We start from the raw sequence: 23,405 nt of genomic DNA on the forward strand, positions 1-23,405 counted from the left end.
ACCCCCAAAGTCACTACATAAACCTGAGTTCATCCCTCTGGAAGTTATGGCACAGAGCAGACAGGCTTAACCTAAGGCAATGCGTAAAGTGTTCATGCAATACTAAAACAGTAATAAACTCAAAATGCAAAACAATGAAAATCTCAAACCGAATTTGAAAAATAGAGTACGATTTTGTAAACAAAATGACAAAAATTCAATAAGGGGAACTGGAGATATGATTTTTGTAAAGTTTACAGTAAAAAAATGTGCCAAGAAACACAAAGCGCCAATGATAGTCAATGGTAGTGGTAGAGCAGGACCTACTTGCAATTTTGAGGATGACCAGGATGGAGTACAGGTCGGATACACCAACCAGGTTTGTCTTGGTCATGAATTTTACCTTCTGACTTTAATCTTTTAAGTTCCATTCCTCCACAGGAGTACGCTTCTAAAGCCCTTAGGACCTCTGGGGAAGCACTAAGCAATTCACAGGATGTCAAGCAGAGGCCGACAGCAGGGTCTAGTCCAAGCCAAGGTCCAGTTGCCACTGGTATGCTAGGGACTTCCAGGTAAGGCCACTTGCAGCTTGTTTCCCTGTAGCTACACAGAAGGCCGGCCAACTAACTTGTGGAGCCCACTTTTCTTTCCTGGATACAGAAGCGTCCTTCAAGGATCCTTTCAGGTCATAGACAGCAGGTCCAGTCCTCTTCTGATCTTCTGCAGGTTTATAAAGCGTACTGAAATGGGTGTCTAGAGGTGCCACATTTATGTCTGGCATGATCTAATGTAATGGGTGGTGGTGACTCCTGGGCATTCCCTAACCTATGAGTTAAAGGTTCCCGGGGTAACTCCACCTGCTTTTGCAGTTGTCTCTGTTTCTATTACTGCAAATGAGGCCCACAATGCCATGAGTCAGGGCATTTTCAGGATGATGAAAGTCTTTGATCATACTAAACCTTGAACTTTGAGGGCTGCGGAGTGTGCTATGGTAATCCTAATGACCTTCCATAGCTAACTCTAGAATCCAGTTTGAAGCAGGCACTGTATCTGAGACAACCATAGAGACAGAATTTTGGTAGGGCAAAAGCATAGTTGATTTGACATCCTGTTCTCTTCATTTCAAGTGTGCCCCAAGTGTCACATGAGTCTCAGCAAACCGGTCAAGCAGTCCAATCAGGTCAGCCTATTGTTTGCTCTTGAGGAGCCTATCCAAGACTAATCACTGGTTGGAGGATGGTGGAGAGCCAATGTAAATTAGCCACCAGAAACTTTAGCCGGGGAAAATGTAACTTTCTAAAAGTTACTTTTTCTTAATACTTATGAACCATCCCACCTCACAATTGAATCGATTTTCTAATAAGTACTCAAATTGGTGGTTTCGTTAGTTTTCAAGCTGGTCCTTTTCCCGAGATACAGTATTGGTATTTAATATCACTGCGTAGTCTTTCTCAATGGGTCAAGCAGCCTTCACACAGTGACAATTGCTTTTGGTGTTAGTTACTGTAAGAACATGTTGATATACAATTTCTAAATGTCTACTTTTAAATACCATGCACCTTACCTTGTGGGCTGCAAGATCTACAAAGTGATTACTTATTAATATTTAAAAGGGACGTGTTGACCTACCAAAAGGGTTTATTTTGACAAGGTTAAATTGCAGTTTTTACACTGCTGTCGCCAGGCTACAATGGCAGACATGAAGCCATGTTTGCATTGCCTCTGCACTGGATGACACAATAGGTGCTTTAGCCCACTAGTGGCATTTAACTTCCATATCTTGGGAACCCTTTGTACCACATACTAGGAACATATAAACAGTTAAAAATGCCATGCAGATGTATGCCAATTCAACCATATTTAAATGGCAGTGCAGGCACTCTACTACAGGTTTGCAGGGGTAAAGTGCACAGAGTTCTAAAGCCAGCAAAATTTAAGGGTAAAGCAAAAAGGGAAAAATCTGGTGTGACCATGCAGAAAGAGCAGATTTCCAACATACAGTATTGCCTGTGGTCCATATTGCAAACTTTACAATCCGTTATAGAGGTGGCCCCATTCCAGTGCATCCAAAGCCTTTCCCATATCAAATAAAGCCACTGAGGAAAACCAACTCTCATCGTTTAGGTCATCTGTTAAATGAAACAACCTTATTAGCTTAGGCAAAGTTCTGCAGCATGGGACTAAACTACTCTAATGGATGGGAGAAACCTCAGCGGCCTAATTGCTAAGGTTACAGCAAATATGATGTAATATGCGTTTAGCATCGCTGAGGGATGATACAAGAACATCTCTAGTAGATCATGGCCATGCTCTGAATTCGCCACTACAACGGCCTCTCATGCCATAGGAGGCATACTGTCCCTCTCCAGCAAGGAATTATATACATCCAGCAGATGGGCTGCTAGCACATTTTTAAACCTACTATAAATCTCAGGAGAGACCATGTGTTCCCAGGGCTTTCTCACCTGCATGCATCTCATCACATTTGAATTTTCCACTTCAAAGAACACCGTATCCAAGTCATCACTTCCCTCTGTGGTCAGTGCTGCAAGAATGGCTTTCATCAGGAGAGGTGCATGATCCGCCAAGCATAATGGAGTGTATCTAGAATACAAAGCGTAATAGTCATCGGCAAAGATGCCACTGATGTCACCCTCTGGATACTGCACCTCACCACCAACAACGCTCAGGGCCCTCAGCACCTGTGTATTTGTCTTTAATCAATCTAATCAAGCCAATTAGTGACCAGATCAGCCCCCTTCTTTGTGCTCACTTGCACTGTATCACACATGCCCTGACATCCCATTTTCTCTAAGAATGCTGAATATTTCCCCCTGAGCTCATAGAGTGTTATTTCCGTGGCATAGACCTGGACCTTCCCTCACTGCCTTTTCTTCTGCCACAACCTCCCTTCTCAGTGATTAACGTACTCCGCAAATTGTTTAGGCCATTAGGCACCGCTGAGCTCACCTCCCAGTGGACGATGTCCAGTGTTTTCTACAAAGAAATTGACTGTGGTGTCATGAATTGTGCTTTAGAACACAGGGTCTTGCACCACAGGTGGCTGCATGTTCACGATCGGATAAGGGGGTTAGTGATCAGATAAAGTCATATCTAGAAAAGCCACACTTTGGAATCTTCCAGTCAGATGATGTGTGGTTAGGAATAATTTAAGTCAAGTAAGACGGTGATGTCTAGGTGAAAAAGGACAAACTCCCTATCTCTGGGGTGCATAAACCTCAGGCATCTTGCAAACCCCACCTAATCATCCAGTCCTTAAATGTAGATGTTGATGTAACTATAAAAGACCCCAGAAGAAGTGGGAAAGACCTGTTTAGTGCGTTGAGAATTAACTGAAGTCACCCCCCCATATTGTGGGTGCTCTCAGGTCCTCAGGAGGTTTAGTTATGCATTTGAGAATCTTATGCTGTAGACCTGACCTCTCCATCATCTCTGTATATTCTGTGCATCCCTGTTTTCATAATGCATCTCTGGTACAAATGGGAAGTGAGTTCCTTTGGTCGGGCATAAGCAGGGGCCATGAATTGCTTGGCAGTACCTGTAATAACCCACACTTTTCAGGAAATAAAACGATACAATGTCCCATACGGTGGTGTAAGTTTGTTCATTCAGCGTCATCTAAGCCATCCAGTTGCAGGTAGTATCGAGTCCCCAGGGTAAGAACCTCCATTACCATGGTTCCCCAAAAAATGCACCCTCTGTTTTTTTTCTATATCCTCTAGGTTCTAAGATCCTGGATTATCATTTAGCTGTCATGACAAAACTTAACAGAAATCGTAGGTATCTAGACTTGCCAATATCCATGTGATAATATTATTGATACCCATCTTAAACAAATAGAATACCTTTTAGCAGATCATAATAGATTTCATTGTAGTTAGTATAAAAATCTTATTCCTCCAATTAATCTAAAATTTATTAGATACATCATAAACATTGCTGAAAATTCCTTAGATTCTACTCAAACATCAAAAGACAATGCAATCCTAACCAAGCAGACAAACCATTAACACTCTAATATCATTAAAACGTGGGAGGTAGAGCTCCAAAACATGTGCTGTGTTATCCTCGTTCAAATTTTGTCTCCACAATCCCAATAAATGTTATGAGGCTCTTTTTCAAAAGGCACTCATTCTTTTATTTTTTGTTGTAAAAGTAATATATAAAACATTAACAAGTGGATCATTCAGCTGTGCCGTACAGCCAACACCTGGGCCTACCACACTAAATACTTTGGTAAGCTTAGCATTACATTCCTCTAAGTTCTTAGCACATACGTGCAAAAAAGAGTGTTGTTGAGACACAAGTTACCCCTAGAACAATTTATGTCCTGATTTAGATATTGAGATTCTGAAGAAAGGGGGCAACCCAGTAACCCAAGGGCCTGGGTAGAACAATGATTAGAAATACAAATGGTCCTTATGGGGAAGTGTAGCCCTTGACTTCCACAGCAATAGTTTTTAAGGAATACTTCTTAAAAGTGAATGTTACTTATGCATTTCATGCATTTAGTTTCTTTAGAACGAATCACTGTTTCAAAGGTCAAGCAGTATGAAATGAAAACTTAAATACAGACGATCCTATTGAGTGACGGTGCAGTAAAGATGTGATGCAGTGATTAAAAATCGTGCTATTGCTATATACAATACTATTTACATGTGACTGACAAAGATAGTATAATGTTACTTATGATACTCGTACTATGAGTGTCTTGATCCACAATCAAGTTAAAAACAGTACACATTTTAAAGTTTGTTGAGGTTTTGATCCACAATGCCTAATGAATAAAACAAGGGTCATCATCAGTAGAGAGGATATCGGCGGACGGGTTACTCCGTCACAGCGGTGAAGGATATTCCATCCACTGACACCTAAATCCCACAGTATATTATGGGATTTTTATTTCGGCGGACGGGATATCCGTCCTTTTGTGATGGAGTAACCCGTCCGCCGATATCTAAATCAGGCCCTTAATGTTATAAATAACGAAGTGGGATAGAGCTGGAGAAAAGGAGGAGCAAAGGTTAGTCCAGCTAGGCAATAGGGAGTCCGGTGTTTCCGATGATTTCAACTCCTGTCAATAGCAAAATCTGGGGCATAGAAGGTAATTAAATCATGGATTCCTCTGTGCTTAAGTCATGCTTTGTAGATGTCCCATCAGGGCCAGTTTTCAGTTTGGTTGGTGAGCCCAAACACGCGGCTTTCAGCTACGCCATGCCTATCACTTTGCCCCCTAAGTCTGCACTGGGGTTAATCTCTTGTGCTTTTTTCTGCATCTGCCATTTTTTGGTTTGCAACATTCCCATTATAGCTGCATTTGATCATTATCTTTGCACAATCCATGTCCAAGCGAAGATGGCATTCATGTAGAAAATAAGCCTCCCAATACTCCTTCACCTTCTACTTGGCAGGGGGAAGCAGCCAGCTCTCAATATTTAGTTCTCTCCGTCAACATTTTACTGTGAGGTACGAGTTGTGCTTATGCTGAACTGTTAGTAAATTGACTCAGAGAATCATAACAGAGATATTCTCAAAGTCTATCCAACCTAGATGTCATGCTCACTAGAAGAAGAGCACACAATCTCTGTAGTTCAGGAGCCTGACAGTAGAGGCCTGGGTTGCCAGCTTCTGCTGGGATTGGGGCACCAGGATTTTGTGCTTGTCCAACAGAATTTCGAAATACATTTTTGAGCTACAATTCTACTGAACCAATCCTATTGGAGGAGTACCATGCCAGGGCACTGTGATCTCTCAGAAATCAATATGAATGTTGTTGTCTCTAAATCTGTTCTTGGTATCCTCAGCCCAATATTTATGATACTTGATTCCACATGTTTGGTCTTCCATTTACTTGTGTAATGCCTTGACTTTAGGCTTCATCGTAAGCAACTGTGGCTTCTGTTTCCTTGACTGTATCCCTTTGACTGTGCTGACAAGTTCTCAGTAAGGTGACCTCAATCACCACTACGTTCATCTTGGTTTTCACAGCCAGGCAGGTTTTCTGTATGCATACAAAAATAACCTGGTTATACGGAACACAATGTGTTCCTAATAGCTTCTATACAATGGGTATTATATACTCCTAGGTATGGCTATGCTGAATTGTCTAGTTATGCCTACCTCTAAGTGTTCCTCATTTAAAAATTATTATCAACCATCCACAACTACTCTCACACCCACCAAAGAAATAATGTGAGAAAAGTCAGAAAGTGCCTCACGTAAGCTCCATCCACAGAGCAACTGGTTGCTACTCGCCAGTTTGCTCGTTTTGTCATCAGTCGCAACTTTCTTGACAGAAAAGAAAAATGTGCAACCTAATCTTTAGACTCATGTGAAGTGGTGAGAAAATAATAATAACATGTAGATGCTGATGTCATCTATCATATATCTTAGGCCCCGTAGTGTAAACAATGGTGAATAAATCCCCTGATTAAAAGTGAGTTATGAACAACTATTCCACACATACTTTATTTCAATAGTGTCCACCCTCAATTAAAAGACAAAGCATGTTTAGACCATATTTGTCTTGAACGGCTGACATGTTTATTTGCCCAAATACTTCTTGGCAATTTCATCAGGGCACAGGGACGCATCTCCACCTCACTGATGCTTTGGGTCGGGTGGTTGCCAGGTGGACTCCTACCAGCTACTCCAGAAGAGGCTAAAAGGTGGCCTCCACTGAAGGATACAGTAGAGCACTAAAGAACGAACCACCATGTTGTTAGTCTGTGCTCAAATGCTCCACAGGCGCCAAAGACTCGAGCGTCCTGTGAAGTACCGGGCCATGACCTGGAAGTCATAAAGACCCCTTGACTTCCAGGTCGCAGCTGATCTGGTCCTCAAGCTATGCTGCCCTGTGGACAAGTATTTTTCTTTCTACCATCATCACTTTTAGTTTCAGTTCATGGTCCTTGTCTGAACCTTTGCGCAATGAACCAAGCAGACATCTACAGATAGCACTATAATCACTGTGATGGCTATTGGCCCTCTAGTCATTCTTGTATCCTTGGTCTAGCCTTGCCTCTCTCCCGTTGCCCAGCATAGCACACAACCTGCCACCTCATATTCTATCCCACTTCGAAAGATGCTTCCTATACCTACTCGACTCCCCGTTCCTGTCTCTTGCCACACTCCATGTGCCAAACATATTCAAAACATATCTACAATAAAGACCTAAGCTGTACATCAATACATTTACAGTCATAAGCAATTGTATTTTCCATATCAATCCACAGACTTTCTCAGAGCTCTATTTCTCTGAAGAATGAACCAATGAAAGGAAGAAGGGCGTTTGTAAGAAATGATAGTTTTCGCAGGTGGTGTCTAGATGCATGTAGATCAGCCCTATACTGACACTACTAATCCTACCAGGTCAGGAGACAGTGGTTTCTAACAGAATTATAATCCAACTGATACTGAGACTGGCTCTACTCTCAATGACTAGATGCTGTTTTGCCATGAGACGAAGATGTCTATTACTGCAAATTTTACCCCATGGGTACAATTCTATTGTTCTGAATTATAATGTTTTTCTGTGCGCCATTATGATTGAAATAGATATTGGGTAATTGAGCATTGAATCAATCTGTGAATGAGTATTCTTTTTTGGGAATATAAGAAAAAACAAGATTTTTTTAGACTTAAATGTTTCCCTATGTCTTTATATAGACACCTGGGTTGAACGTTTCTTCACCAGTTTCCTACACTCAATCTTAAAAGCATGTTTGTTGATCTGAGTATACTCTGCTATTAACTGGTGTAGTTAAACCGTGTGAGTCCACTACTTGGGCTATTGTCACTAATGAATGACCAAAATATTGTGATAAAAGTATGGTGCTAAAAGAATATTGTGTCAAATAAATTTTCAGGTCAAAAATATAGTGAGGCAGAATATAAAAAAGTAAGAATATTTTTTTTAGGCTTTTAAGATCGTTTTTTAAAAATATCTTTGTATATCATATTGTTTATTTTAACATAGTTGCAATAAATATTGCTCTTATTAATGTAATATGTATTAGTTATATTATGTCTTGGTATTAGTAATATCATAATTTTTTTGTATAGTTTGTCATTTTTATTATGTAATTATATATTTTGTACATGTAATTAGTCATTTTTAATTTAGTAGCGGGTTGTTTGGTTTGTACGGATTGGGGTGTGAAGGTTTGTTTTTAAAAGTAAATTACAGTTTTTTTTATTTTGGCTTACTTTTTACATTAAATATTTAATTAATAATTATTTGTTAATTATTTAACTGAGCAATTATTATTCTAATTATTTTTGGATAGTTTGTTATTTTAATGGGTGATTTAAATGTTTTAAAGTTTAATTAGTCATTTTTAACTTAATAGCAGGTTGTCGGATTTATAGGTGATTAAGCTAGAAGTTAGTGAAAATCTAAATTTTTATTTTTTTATTTACTATGATAGCTGTATGTTAATTAAAATATTAGGGTATGATTAAATATTATTATTTGTTTGATTAATTGACATTTTAATTCTTAGATTTTTTTAAATACTTGGTCATTTGTTAATCAGTTTTGTTAAAAGTGCAATTTAAAAATGTGTTTTGTATTTATTATCTGTTTTAATTATCTTAGTTTAATTCAATAACTAAATTAAGATTGCTAATCCTTTATTTATAATGTTTCTTTATTTTTAGTTTGTTGGTGGGATTTTTGGGTAGTAGAGAGAAAAGTGTATTATTTTATTTATTTAAAATAATGTTGTATTATGAAATTTGTTTTGTTGCCATTTATTTAATTTTACTTACCTATAATACATACATTTTTATTTAAAATAGATTTAAAAAAATTCTATTTGTCATGTATTTAAATGTTTTTTATAAAACGTTTAGGAAGTGTAATAATATAACTAAGTTCTCTAAAGCCAAATACTGTTTTAGCTTAAATTGGATTGAGACTATTACATCTAACCCTTCCAAAATCCAACACTTTCCCTAGTGCTGCTTAGATTGAAATATGAATAGTTAATCTCATCCCTCCAAAGCCAAACACTTTCCATGATTTTGCTAAAGTTGGACTGGGAATAGTAAATCTAACCCCTCCAAAGTCAAAAACTGTAATTGTTTTTGTTACAGTGGAGTGGGCATAGTAGATCTAACCCATCGAAAGACCAACACTTTCCCTAATGCTGCTTAGAGTGGAGTAGGATAATAAATCGAATCCCTCCAAAGTCAAATACTTTTAATAATTTTGCTTATGTTGGAGTGGGGATAGTAAATAAAATCCCTCCAAAGTCCAAAACTTTCTCTACTGTTGCTTAGATTGGGATGACTGAAGCACTCCTCTTTGGTAAAGGCAAGGATACCCTCTGGAACAACGAATGGTGGCCACGTGAGCTGGGCCCAAATCTAAAAAATACTCCTGCAACCTTGGCATCATCATCAACAGCCATCTATCCAAAAAGAAGCAGGTCAGGGCTGTCTCCTCCGCTTGCTTCCTCACGCTCCGAATGCTCAAGAATGTCTTCAGATGGGTCCCACACAACACTAGGCGAACACTCACACAAGCACTCGTCACCAGCAGATTAGTCTATGACAATTCCCTCTATGTAGGAAACACCGCCCAACTCATTACTAAACTCCAGATTATCCAGTACGCAGCAGCCAAACTCATCCTCAACCTCTCCAGAAGAATGCACATCACTAGGGTGACCACCTGACATGAAGGCAAATTCTGGACAGGACTGTAAAACATTCAAGACAACGACCCAAAATTCAGGACAAAGGGTCAACATTCAGGACAAAAACATATAACAAAAGGCAGTGGGGGCTACTCCCGATGCTGTGTCCGCTCCGTCTTGCTTCTCTCCTGATCCTCGACTGGTGTGCACTGTGCAGGCTCCCAGATGCGAATTCCAGCTCCTTTCTCATGCTGGGAATACTATTCTCAGCAGAGAAGAGGGCTGAGATTTGTCTGAGCAGCCTGATTTGCTGCTAATATAGTGCCTGTGAACCTGTGGCTTTTCTCCTCTCGGCTGTGCAACACAGCCGGGTGGAGAAAAGCTAAGTGCCCACAACTCCTCCTTCTGAAACTTAGGATGGTCTGGTCCTGCTACATGACTCGACTACCCAGCAACAGTGAAAAAGGAAATTATAATAACAATGTTATTATTATTTTATTTTTCACTGTTGCCTCTGCTGGGTAGCAGCAGTGGGGTTGACGCTTCTCCGCCATAGTGGAGGAGCCACCCCGGACAAAAGGTCAGTTTTACAGACACATCCAAGGAGAGGCCATACCCCCTACTTTATCTGTGCATTTATTTTCTATTTTCTGCATAGCACTATTTATTCACAATGGTCTTTATGTGATTGCCTCTAGGTATGCTACATTCAGGTGGCACAATATGTCCTTGTTCAATCTTAAATGAATGCCCTTGAGCACAGTGTCTAGGGCATCATCCCTATTCAGATTTACCAAAACTTTCTTGGAGAGAAAGCAACAGCTTTTTTTAAATTATGTTTCTAAACATTGTAAAACCTATGTCAAAAGTTTGTGATACATTAAGGTAAGTGACTTTATGCCCAGCTTAGGCAAGTTGAACAAAAACATCTAGCTCACCTCAATCTCCAGTCAATATTCAACCAAAAACATTAATGAGGCAGAGAAGATGGTGTGGGCGACAGTCTCACATCTAATGTCAGGGTGTGAGGTACCCACAATTTGCCTGTAGTTTCTCAGCCCTAGAGTGTGCGTCCACGACTCAGCATTTGACCTAGAACTAGGAGCCTGGAATATCAGACATAGATTTAAAAGGCAGGATGAAATCAAGATCAGCTAGAAGACTACTGATTTAAAGGTTTGTTGCCAAGAACCAGACAAATAGAAAGAGAAGAACAATGTGGGACTATTGCAAATATCAGACAAGATGTGTCTGCCATGAGTATCTGAAAGTATTGTGTACCTGGACATTTGCCTCAGCTGAGAGGAGAGAAACAGAAGAAGCATTGTCCGGTGGGTGAACAAGCATCACCCACCCACCCTGGCAAACTCTGCTGATACAATGGGCGCTGGTCATGCTTGTGAAGGGTAAACAAGGGTCTGCTCTTTGGATGGTTGTATTGGGCAACTGCCCACTCTGTTCATGTCTTAAAACGGTTCTGCAGTCAAACCTAGCCAAACCAGTGATCAGGCTCATCATCCCTAATTGTCAAAGTACAAGCAGAATCTTCAAAATATGGAATGTGAATTACACAAGCAAAATGTAAGAAGTGTTTCTTTAACCATATGGTAGTGTTTTCCCCTTTATATACAACTAGTCACCATATTAAACTGGAAATCAATTACCTTTCAATACTAAGGGATTAATACCTACCATTACCCTACTGATTTGCAGGATGGAAATCTGGGCAGGGTGACACCGTCCCTCTGAGCCCAGTTTGCTTTTTGGTCTTCTCTTCCACTTTCAGTAATATGCTACATAGTCCTAGTGTAGATGGTGGTGCTACCCCACTTATTTTATTATTTTGCCAACCTTGCCTCGTTCATTCTTCAGACACCTTGACATCTCCCAAGTCCGATTTGGGGATTCGGCGATGCTTTGTAGCTCTTTTCACTCTAAAGCCACCAATTACAGTGGGTGGATTAGCCCGTCTGGACTTAGAAAGCCATTATTTTGCTACACAGCTCCAAAAGGTATTTTTTACTGTCTGGTTTAAGGTGGGCTTACAGTACTACTCATCGTTTCTACCCAAAGCCACCCAAGGTATATTCTTTCTCTTACCATACTCTACAACCCATACACTCACTAGCACAAAGAAACTCTATGCTCCAGCAATACCTTTGCTAGGCCTCCCAATTCACACATGATGGTTTTGCTCAGGGCAAGTCCATCAGGGTCAAAATTGTGGTATTTGTTTGTTGACAGTGAGCTACTAGATTTCCAAACCCTTATGGCAGACTAGAGTCTTCACTTGGGCCAATTCCTTTCTTAGGAACACCTCAAACAATCATTTAATGTCCTATTTCATGTCCAACACCTAGCATCAACCACACATTAAGTGTCCCAGATGCTCTACACCACAGAACTGGCTAAAAACTGATAAGATTGGTGTGCGGAGCTTTCCTGCAAGATAGAGACTACTATAGGGCTTCTCTCCGTGCTTACTGGGAGACTGACATTGGCCAAACCTCTGCATGATGTGGACTGGGCTGAAATATTGGAATATCCCCACAAAGTGTAACAAGACTGCAGAGTCAATCATATTCAATTTAATTTTCAATTTATATTCAATTTAAAATTCTGAATTGAGCCTACCTTACACCGGCCCACATTAACAAACTATACCTGGGAGCTGTAGCTACATGTCCTTGCTGTATACAATTAGATGCCATTATGTTCCATTTGCTTAAGTCTTGGCCCACTCTCCTTTCATTCCGGCAAAGAGTTCTTGAGGTGTTGTTGACCCTGATGGTCCATGTCCTAATTAATTCCCCAGCGGTCCTATTGGGGGTATTCCCCCGCCCTAAGTACGAGAACCCCTCCACCAACTTCTTCAACCTGGCTCTTCTAGCAAAACTCAATATTACACTGCGCTGGAAGGATTCTCTTCCTCTGGATATCATAACTATCTTGGTTTCAATCTGTGAGTACCCTGTTCAACAGGGGGGAATGATCCGGTCTGATCAAATATTTTATTGCAGCGCCAAGAAACCGCTAGGTAAACGCGCGCTTTATGAGTGTTTTTAAATTTAAATTCAATAAGCATGGGATATTTACGTGAAGGGCTTTAAAAACTGCACAAAGGATGATACTCTCCCCCATAATCTACCCCCAAAAACATACACTCTTGGTTTCTATACAGAAGTTGTTCTTGCCACATCTAGGCAACTAGTCAAGGCAATAGTTTAGGGGCAATTATCTTCGACACACTGTAATTATTTCCCCTATAGAACACTTTCTTCCAAGCATCCATACTTGGCTACTCTCATGCTATGTAACTTCTTTTGGCATGCAACAATACATTATAAAAAAATATATATGGTAGTGTTTCAGTGTAATGCATTAGATCACAACATTCCACTGACATTACTTTGAAGTGAAAGTTTCTAAACACGAACTTAAAACCATTCCTTAACCCTGATCTTAACAACACCAGGAGTAAACAAAGTGAACCAATTGTCTGGTGTCCCTTACATGATGTCAGCATTACTGTTATGGCTGGTGGAACATTCCAGGCAAATAAAACATTCAAGTGAGTTTTATGTGCACAGTCCATCTTAAACTGAATTACTTGAAAATGCTCTCACAGGTCCCTATCAGGTAAATTAGACACATTAAGTAAATGTATCTGACTAATTTCACACAATTGAGCCATGCAGGAAACCTGGGATATGAACCCAAGGCTCCCGGTCATACACAGTGCAGGTAAATCAATGATTAGATTAATCTATTTTTCTCATTCCCCTTTAGGACCAGAAGAGAGTATTTTTTTACAACTCTGTAAGATAATTAGTATACTGTGTTAAATACAGATCAGAGACTAATCTCACACAAAATCTTTTAAAAAAAAGAAAAGGGTCCCTAATGTAGGTAAGGTAACGCAAGACACCATATACTAATAGCACTGGCGTTTTAGACATTATATAGCTGTTCTAGGGGTGAACGAGCCACTGAAAGCTCATGCCAGGTTTAAGCCTGAAGATTGGGTCTGGCTCGATCTCATAAAAAGCTGAGCTTTCACGTGGCTTCTGCCTGTATCCTACCCGCTACCCATGATGCAGCATTAGGGAGAGAGCTGCTGACTTTGGGACTAGGGAACCAGGTTCGAGTCTCTGCAACAGCTCAACATCCTGTGATTCTAGTCAACCACTTAATCTCCCCATGTCTATAAACAATGAATGTGCCCTTGGGCAATGTAAGTGTTGCTTATGCAAAATGCTCATATTGCTTTGGGTGAAGTTCACAACAGATCAAAGCTTCAGAAAAATGTACCAATAATTAAAAACAAAGCCTTAACATAAAGAAAGACACATACCCATTTCCTGGCTGATTTGTACAAAGTTAAACAAAAAATAATGGCTAAATTGCAGCTTCTCTGTTTAAATTGTGTGATCCTAGGCGAATATTTTGCTTCACCAAAACTCTTTTTACTTCATTATTGTGTATGAAAGTACTTTCAAATATACGAGTCTTAAATACCAGTTGTATAAAACCCAATTGTATTTGATTTCATATAATGTGATGTTTATTGCCAATGCCTCACATGTTAAAGAAACACACTTCTCTGGAATTATATCATATTGTACATAGTGTTTGTTATATGATTTACACAACAAACATATCATGGCTTGGCTCGTGCACAGGCTCTAAGATCTGAGTCAGACCCTTGGCTCTGCACTCTTGTTAATTTGTTGGGTCCCCCAGCTCAAAGCTATTCAATGGAGTGGTAGAAGTACATGAAAAAAAGTAGGGATACCGCCATGGGGACAGAGTCAGTAAGCGCAGAAGCATAATCAAAGGCATGGCTAAAAGAGCAAAATATGTTGTAACTATTTTGTTGATCTATCACCGTCAGGTGACTACATATAAAATAACACACTGAAAAATGAATAAACGTTAAACTAATCTGTGGACAACACACTATTTTATGTTATGAAAGCTCTATTGGTTAATGTGAGCACTACACTAAACTTTGTGTTTAAACAGGGGCTCATAACATTGAATCATGTTTGGTGCAGCAGGGAAAAGCCACTTGTGTATTTTTAGTGCTATGAGGTCCCTGAAAGCAGTATTAATGTAAGTCATTATTTTAAACGTGCATTATACACAGTATAATATAGGCTGCCGCTAAATGGACATATACATTTAGCTTAAAAATAAAAAGTGCTTTTTAAGCATAGATTATAGTAATATGCAGACAATACCTAGTGCAATTCTGTCCATTAAAAGCATGTACTCCTTACCTGAGCTTGGAGCACCCTTACAGTACCTCGCAAAAAGAAAATAACTTGTCATCATGCAGCTTAAAGTGATTTGATCAATTAGAGCTTCCTAAGCAACCTTTACATTTGCCAATTAACCAATTACACACATTTGCATTTCTTTGGGGAATCAGACACCCTGACAAGAAGATTTCTTTTTAGCCGTCAGCCCCTCCCTACGTAATGCAGCACAGGAGACTTATTCCCTTGCAGTTCAGCTGGGAAATTACAGTTGTGGAAATGAACTTTTGTACTTTAGCTGAGAGGCTAAAATTATGGACAAATGACGTCCGTTAAGACATCAGGCACAGACTTTAGAGCAAATTTGCGGACAGTCTGTGAAAATTATGGATGGTTGATCACCATACACATCACCCCTCACCTCAGGAAACTCCACTGGCTACTAGAGATGCCAGTTGAAGCTGCTCACCCACACCGACAAGCCACTACACAACTAAAGACCGGCATATCTCAACAATCGAATGAATTTTCACCAACCTACTAGCAAACTCTGCTCTGAATCCCTCCCCTAGCAGTCACCTGACCCAACCGCTGGACGAACAGTGGAGTACACTCCTTCTCCCACGTGGTGGCCAAAGCCTGGAACAACCTCCGTCTACACCTCAGACCCTCACCTTCACTCCAGCAGTTCAGGAAGGACCTCAAGACTTGGATGTTTGACTAATAGGATAGCATTAGCATGGTCCGCAAGTTCCTCGAGCCTGAGAAAGGTGAAATACTATTGCCCACTGCCCACTTGGAGGCTGCAGATGGGGAGGGTGTGCCCACAATAGCTGAGGACAATGGATTCCTCTGTGGTAGCACAGGATAATGGAACTCTGTGTAGAGAAGCGGAAACTTCCTCAGTAGAGGCAGACAGCCCTGTTGGTTCACCTGAACTTTGGGATGAGTTAGCGCCAGAGACAGTAATGGGAGATTAAGGTGCACAATATTGTGTATGGTGGAACATGATCCCTAGCAGGGAATTATTTTTTCAATATCTTGGTCGAAAATTGCAATACCTACGAACATTAATGGTGAGAAACCCTAATGCATATTGGTAGAAAGTCAAGTGGATGGGAGTAGATTGGTATGAGAATAGCCCTTATATACTAGGCTGGTAGATAGTGGTGCCGTTGGAGTCGGATTGGCTGAGAGTTCCCCAATCAATGGGTCGATCTTTAGGCCGCCTGAACCCTGCCCATAATAGGTACACTAAAGGTAAGGTGTGATATTGTTGGTTTAAGGAGAAGTGGTGGGAACACGTGTAGGGCCTCTAAATAGTGCCAAGAGGCTCTGGGCACAGCTGGCTGAATGCTAAGTTGAGGGTGTGCTGATAGCCCATAGAAAGGGGATGGGGATTGATCAAAGTTTGAGTTCAGGGGAATAAATAAGGCTGTTTCATGGTTTCAGTTACTTAGTTAGTCGCGTCATGGAGAGACACAGACTTCAGGATGTGGAAACGTGGAGACAGGGTATGGCAGTGACTGCTGTGGGCAACATTCTGTATCAAGTCATATAATGGCAGTGATAAGAAGATCATTCTTGTCATGGAATGTAAGAGGGCTTAATGGCTTCCTTATGTGGTACAGGGTCCACACTTATATGTAAAGACATGGAGTCCATAAAGCCATGCTCCAAGAAAGCATTTGTTGTGGAGGTAGGTGCTTCAGCTGGGGTAGAAATTCAGTAAAGTGTATGCAACAAGCGATTCCAATTGTTCAAGAAATGTACTGACATGGAGTGCACCAGGAGTCCCATTTAAATTGCAGGAAGAAGCAAGAGATTAATAGGGTAGATATGTTGTTGTATTTGGGGTCCTAGAATAGATGGAGAAGTGTTTGGTAAATGTATATATACTCTAAATATGAGGCTAAACAGTTCTGTCTCACAGTCTAGCAATTTGCGTCCAGATGCCTTGGTGCTAGATTTACCTGGAAGGGGGACCATAATTGTGTGAGGAATTGGAAGTTAGAGTAAACATTAAACATCCCCCCCCAATCTGGAGCTGAACCCTGAGATGGAAATGGCATTGCTGAAAGTGCAAGCTGAGTTTGATTTACTTGATATCTGGAGATATTTACATCCCACAGGTCAGACTTAGTCCTTCCCTTCTCCAGTACATAACACCTACAGCAGAATAGAATAGGTACTGGGGCAACAAGAGGATGTGGATATGTTTGAGACAATTGCATACCTAAGACCACTCACCACCACGTTATACTGTTAAGACCAGACGGCACAAAACAAAAATATCCTTATGAAACTTCAAGATGGAAATCCTATGGGACACTGTGTTTGCTGCCCACGTGCAGGATTTCACAGAACATTTCTTTCAAAGTATCCATGAGTCCAAAAATAGTAGAGCCGCAGAATGGGAAGCCTATAAATTGGTCCTCAGAGGGTAATGCATGTCACAAATCTTTGGCCTCAGGGAACAACTGGAGAAGACACTGGTGGACAAGGAGCGCGTAACAGCATATCTGGAAAACAAAGCCGTGGGAGAATTGGACTGTGGCTGCAGTCTGCGGGAGGCAAAACAGATGACAGAGAACATGTTGGCTCAACTGGACAAGTTACATAGGCTCAAAACAGACATAGAGCATTCAGGGAATGGATTAAGGTGGGCCACCTCCACCACATACGCTTATATTATCTTTGCGACTAGGAAATGGGAGGAGGTCAACTGCACTGGCACATATACATGATATATGTAAAGAGTTCCTGCAGGGCTGGTAGGGGAATGCACTAGAACAAATGTAGAAGAAAAATAAATAACCAAGTATGTGGTTGGTAGATCCCTCAGGAGACTCACAAAGATACAGTGAGAGATGTTGTAGATCCTAACTGACATACAGGAATTGAAGGAGGCGCAGGAGGGAATAGTTATGGAGAAGACACGAGGAACGTATGGCATCCCTGCAGACCTTAACCAGGATATGCCAATGTTCCTAGAAACACTTAGCTGCATAATGTCTATGCTGAGGGAAGCAGTGGTACTCCTGCCAAAGGAGGGCAATGATCATGCAAGGCTGTCAGCATAGAGACCATTATTCTGAGTAAGTCTTTGACTTACAGATTACTTACTGTCATACAAGCCTTGTGCATGAAGACCAAACTGGATTCATCACAGGTAAAACTACGAGGTATACAACATCAAACGTTTGACACATATTAGACTGGCCCTGGAAGCCTCAGAACAGGATTATGCGCTGGTGGCACATTACCTGGAACGGGCCTTTGATATGGTTGACTGGAACCACCTAAGGGTCATTCTGATGTGTATGGGGTTTGGCCCCAATATTATAGGTAGGGTGAAACTGCTCCATGCTGATGCCCCGCTAGAGTATGGATGTGAGGGGTGGTCTCAGATGCATGGGGATTGAAAAGGGGGAATGCACAGGTGCGCCCTCTGCCCCCATGTTCTTTGCATCACCAGTGAAACCGCAAGCTGCCTGACTGCAGGAGGGTTTAGGGAAGGTAAATGAAGTGGGCGCACAGAATCATGTGTTATTCCTGTACATGGATTATACATTAGGATATCTGAAGGATCTGGTACACTCGGTCCCTGAAATGATCACAGAACTGGAGACATTTAGGAAAATATTCAGGTTAAAAACCAATGAGAGTTAATCTAACCTCTTCCCTCTGGGCAGATCAGGGAGGACATTGAGTGCCTAGCTTCTGGACCTGGGCTTGGAGTGGGCTATAGTGTTCTTTTTATATTCAACTTTAAAAAAATTTGCACTGATAAACAGCAGCATCTACATATCCAATTTGATACGTCAACATTACGCTGTAGAATCAGCACAATTCCAGCCATTTAACCATGCAATTTTGGGGCATTACTTTGTGTTTCAACAATCATAAACATTTCAAACAGGTGCAACATCCACTTTGCCCATGTACCCTTCCTTCTCACCACCCCTAAACCTCCATTGTGTGTCTGAACAACAGTACCGTCCCCTCAAGTTCTCCAATAATAGCAACAAAACATTGAGACCTTTCCATCTGAGGCTCTTCCAGTTGATCACCAATGTTTTCTCTCCAGTAGCTGCTACTCAGCGGGGCTACGCGTATTTTTAGATATTTGGGAGTTTGGGTCTCTAGAGAGCCAAGAGACCAATATACATGTAATATGGGTAGGGAGGGTGAAGGATTGCGGAGCTCGGTGGGCTTCTGGAAGACCCTTCCTCTTTCTATCATGGGGCAAATATTACTAGCAAAAATGGTGTTTCTCCTGAGCTGTCTGTTCACACTGCAGAACATCACATGTCTGATGCCCCTAGCCACATTTTGCATTCTGGGCAGTCTCCTCAGTGACTTGCTGTGGGAAAAGGAGCAAAGAAAGATGGACCAAACTTAAGTTGCCCTGGATGAAGGAGGGATTGGGTTTGCAGGATATGTTTTTATATTTCATCGCTGCCCGGTTGCAACATGCCACTAAGGGCCTGTTTACGAGTTTGCTGGACGGGTTATTCTATCACAAACGTGACGGATAACTAGGGACGTTTTAAAGATTTTGGGGGCCCTGGGCCAAATGTATTTTGAGGACCCCTATTCGGAACAGCTTTGATTTTATGATGCAGTTTCAGCTCTTTCATGCCCTCTTTGGTCAAATTCTAAATGTGTGTACATCTGATATTCAGGGATAGTAATGTGTATTTTCAGTATTGTAACACAGCAGTAGCTCACTAATGTTACTGCAAATAATCTCTGTGACACCCTCCCATTTTTAATACTTGAGGTCCTGTACTGATCTAAAAGAAACTTTTTATATGGATGTTGCATGACACAAACACATTTTGTCTGCAAAATGTTTGTGATAGACTATCACACACTAAAAATAAATGATAGAAAAACGGTATTTACAACAATCTGTTTGAAAATTATTACAGACCCGTCTCCAACCACCCTCTCCTAGCAAAAATCCTGGAAAGATGTGTTCTTCTCCAACTCACTCAACACTTGGACAACACCAACTTTCTTGACTTCCACCAATCGGGTTTCAGAAAAGGCTGAAGCACAGAGACAGTGATCTTAAATGTTACCGACGACATGCACAAATCTCTCGATACAAGCAAATGCTGCCTACTCATACTCCTGGACCCATCGGCAGCCTTCGACACAGTCAACCACAATCTTCTCATCAAGGCACTTCAAGAAAGGGTTGAAGCGGAAGAGGTGGTCTTACAGTAGTTCACCTCCTTCCTACAGAACCGCACCTAAATAATAAAAATCAAAAACTTCTCATCAGACCTACTCCCCGTTGGCAGAGGTGTCCCCCAAGGATCAGTACTATCACCTCAACTCTTCAACATCTATATATCAAAATAGTCTCCTCTGTCATACAAAAAGATGATGTCGATATCAACCAATTACCTGAGTCCGAGGGACAGGGTGTTCTTAAAGAATTTCCGCTGCTAACAGTCCAAGACAATTAACTATTACTAAGATCTGCTTAGTCAGGCTCACCTACTGACTTATTTCTTGCTAAGTTTGTCAAGAAGCTGGCAGAAGAATTAGCTGAACCTCTCTGCTCTGTTCTGAACCACTCCATCAAAGAGGGTAAACTGCCTAAAGCTTGGAAAGTTGCCGAAATCATGCCAATCCGTAAAAATGCGAAATTGGCCTCTGATGCTATTACCAACTACCGTCCTATCTCTTTGTTACCCCTATATAGTAAACTTTTGGAGAGGCATGTTAACAGTCATCTGTCGGCCTTTTTGGAATCTTCCAATTGCCTGGACTATTCTCAATCAGGCTTTCGGCCAAAGTACAGTACTGAATTGGCCTTGGTGAAGGTAACCGATGATATAAGAATGCTGGCGGATGCAGGTCAGGCAGTAATTTTTGGTGCTGCTTGACCTGTCCGCCGCGTTCGACACTATATCTCACCAAATCTTAGTAGACAGACTTCGTCTCACAGGGGTTCAGGACTCGGCCTTGAACTGGATACAGGACTTTCTAACTGACAGGACCCAAATAGTAAATCTAGGCCCTTTTCAATCAAAACTCAGCCATGTTACGAAAGGCATGCCACAGGGTTCCTGTCTTAGCCCATCTCTATTTAACATCTACGTCGCCCCATTAGCTGCTCTGCTTAGGAACGTTGGGTTCTTCCTAATTTCCTACGCAGATGATACACAGCTGATCTTCACTTACAACAAATATACCCCTGATGTTCAGAAAGTGTTCTCTGAAGGTATGAAAACTATAGCCCTCTGGATGAAGAGAAACTTTCTGCAATTAAACACAGGGAAAACTGAGATTATGCTGTTTAAGGATGCTATTTCGAGATGGTGTCCTGGGTGGTGTCCTGAAGAATTGGGTGCAGTTCCTACCCCAAAGAATGTGGTCAAAAACCTAGGAGTACTAGTCAACAGAGACCTTATTTTGGAGGGTCACATTGCAGCAGTTAAAAGATCTTGTTTCTATGCTCTGAGTCTGCTCCGGAAGATTTTTCACTTTCTGCCGATGAGCACACGCAAAACGTTAATTCATGCTCTGGTCCTTAGCTGACTGGACTATAGCAACGCTTTGCTGATATCCGCTAAGGTCTCTGACTTACAAAGCTTACAGGTGGTGCAGAATACTGCTGCCCGCCTGGTGACTAGTGCTCCCTATCGTGCCCCTTCCCTTCCTCTCTTGCACAGCCTACATTGGCTTCCAATCCGCAAGAGAATTAATTTCAAAGTGTGTTGCTTGGTGTTTAAAGGCCTTAATTCTATGGGTCCAACATATTTGACAGAAAAACTAGTTTAATATACCCCTATGCGCTCACTTCGATCTGAAGGCAAAAGCCTGCTCACTATTCCTCGCATTAAGCAGACTAGATTGGGAGGCAAATCCTTTTCTTACTTAGCTCCTAAATTATGGAATCAACTGTCATTAGATCTTCGTCAGGAAGTCAACTATATGTCTTTCAGGAAAAAACTTAAGACTCAGCTCTTCTAATCTCTCTCTCCCCTTGTGTTATATGTAATTTTGTCCTCAGCGCGGAGATACCCCATTTGGGGTGAGTCAGGCGCTTTATAAATGCAATAAATAAATAAATATATGGAGCCCCTTACCAAAATACTAAAAAAAAAATTCCCTTCCACCTCTATTCTGACGATACCCAGAGCAATCTGGAAACCTCCTCCATTGAAGACATTCAGAGACTGAACAACACTCTTAGAGAAGTCCAGCACTGCAATACCCTAAAGGGGACCAGCATCCCATCAATATATATGTCTCCCACCATCTGTAGGCCCAGATCTTCCCATTCCGATAGTGGGGACCAATCGCCTCCATGTGGTAGTGCCGTCAACATCCCCAGAGGGATCTCCGGCATGTATGGCCTTGTTGACTTTGCCCTCTTCAAGCTCCTGTGCCAGCACAACCATAGGGTTTTCTCTTCCATGGATAAACCTCTCAATTCTAATTTCTGTTGCATGATTATATATGATAAGATGTGTCTCTGGATACCGGCCCCCCGGTCCTGGTCTGGGCCTCTAAATTCTTTTGCAATGTTTTGCGTTAGGATCTGTAATTGTGCTGCTAGGTAATACAATTCAAAATCGGGAACCGCCATCCCCCCTTCCAGTTTGGGTCTTATCAGAGTATTCAATGCCACCCTGCGCCTCCCGTGCCCCCAGAGAAAGTCAATAACCATCGTCCTCAGTTCTTTAAAGATCCGCTGAGGAACCCACACTGGTAAGGTACGAAAGTAATAGAGCAGCCTTGGCAAAGCCACCATCTTCAGTAGTGTCACCCGGCCTTGCACCGATAAAGGTAGGGAGGCCCAAAAGGTCATGCACCCCCTCAGAGCCCTGATGCAGCGCCCTATATTTCCTTCGAGCAGAGTCAAGGCATTGTGGTAAATACGGACCCCTTGATAGGTAAAGCAAGTACCCTCCCAGACCACATCTACTGCAAGAGGGGGATATGGCGTATCCACCCGCAACGGAAAAACGCAGGTTTTATTCCAGTTCACCTTGAGGCCCGACAGCCTGCCAAAATTTGCCAACATCTCCACCGCCCCTTCTAGTGCTCTTTCCATATCCTCCAGGTACAGCAACAGATCATCTGCGTACAGTGATATGTGATGAAACTCCCCACCATGTCCAATCCCATTGTACAGCGCCCCTGTTCTCGCCTGCGCTGCCAGTGGTTCCATTGCTAATGTAAACAACAGGGGAGATAGCGAACATCCCTGCCTCGTTCCTCTGCACACCGGGTAGGCGGAGGATATAACAGACCGCAGTCGTACCCTGGCCGTAGCAGAGGAGTAAAGAACTCTCATCAAGCGCCCGAACCCGCCCCCTAGGCCAAACTTCTCTAGCACCCTATCAAGGTACTTCCACTCCAGGCTATCGAATGCCTTTTCGATATCCACCGATAAAACTGCTGCTTTGTGATCTGTTTCCAAGGTGCCGTCTAGTAAGCGGACCAGTCGGCGGATGTTTATAGCGGTGTT

The sequence above is a fragment of the Lissotriton vulgaris genome, chromosome 11, assembly GCF_964263255.1.
Source record: "Lissotriton vulgaris chromosome 11, aLisVul1.2, whole genome shotgun sequence".
NCBI classification, from domain to species: Eukaryota; Metazoa; Chordata; class Amphibia; order Caudata; family Salamandridae; genus Lissotriton; species Lissotriton vulgaris.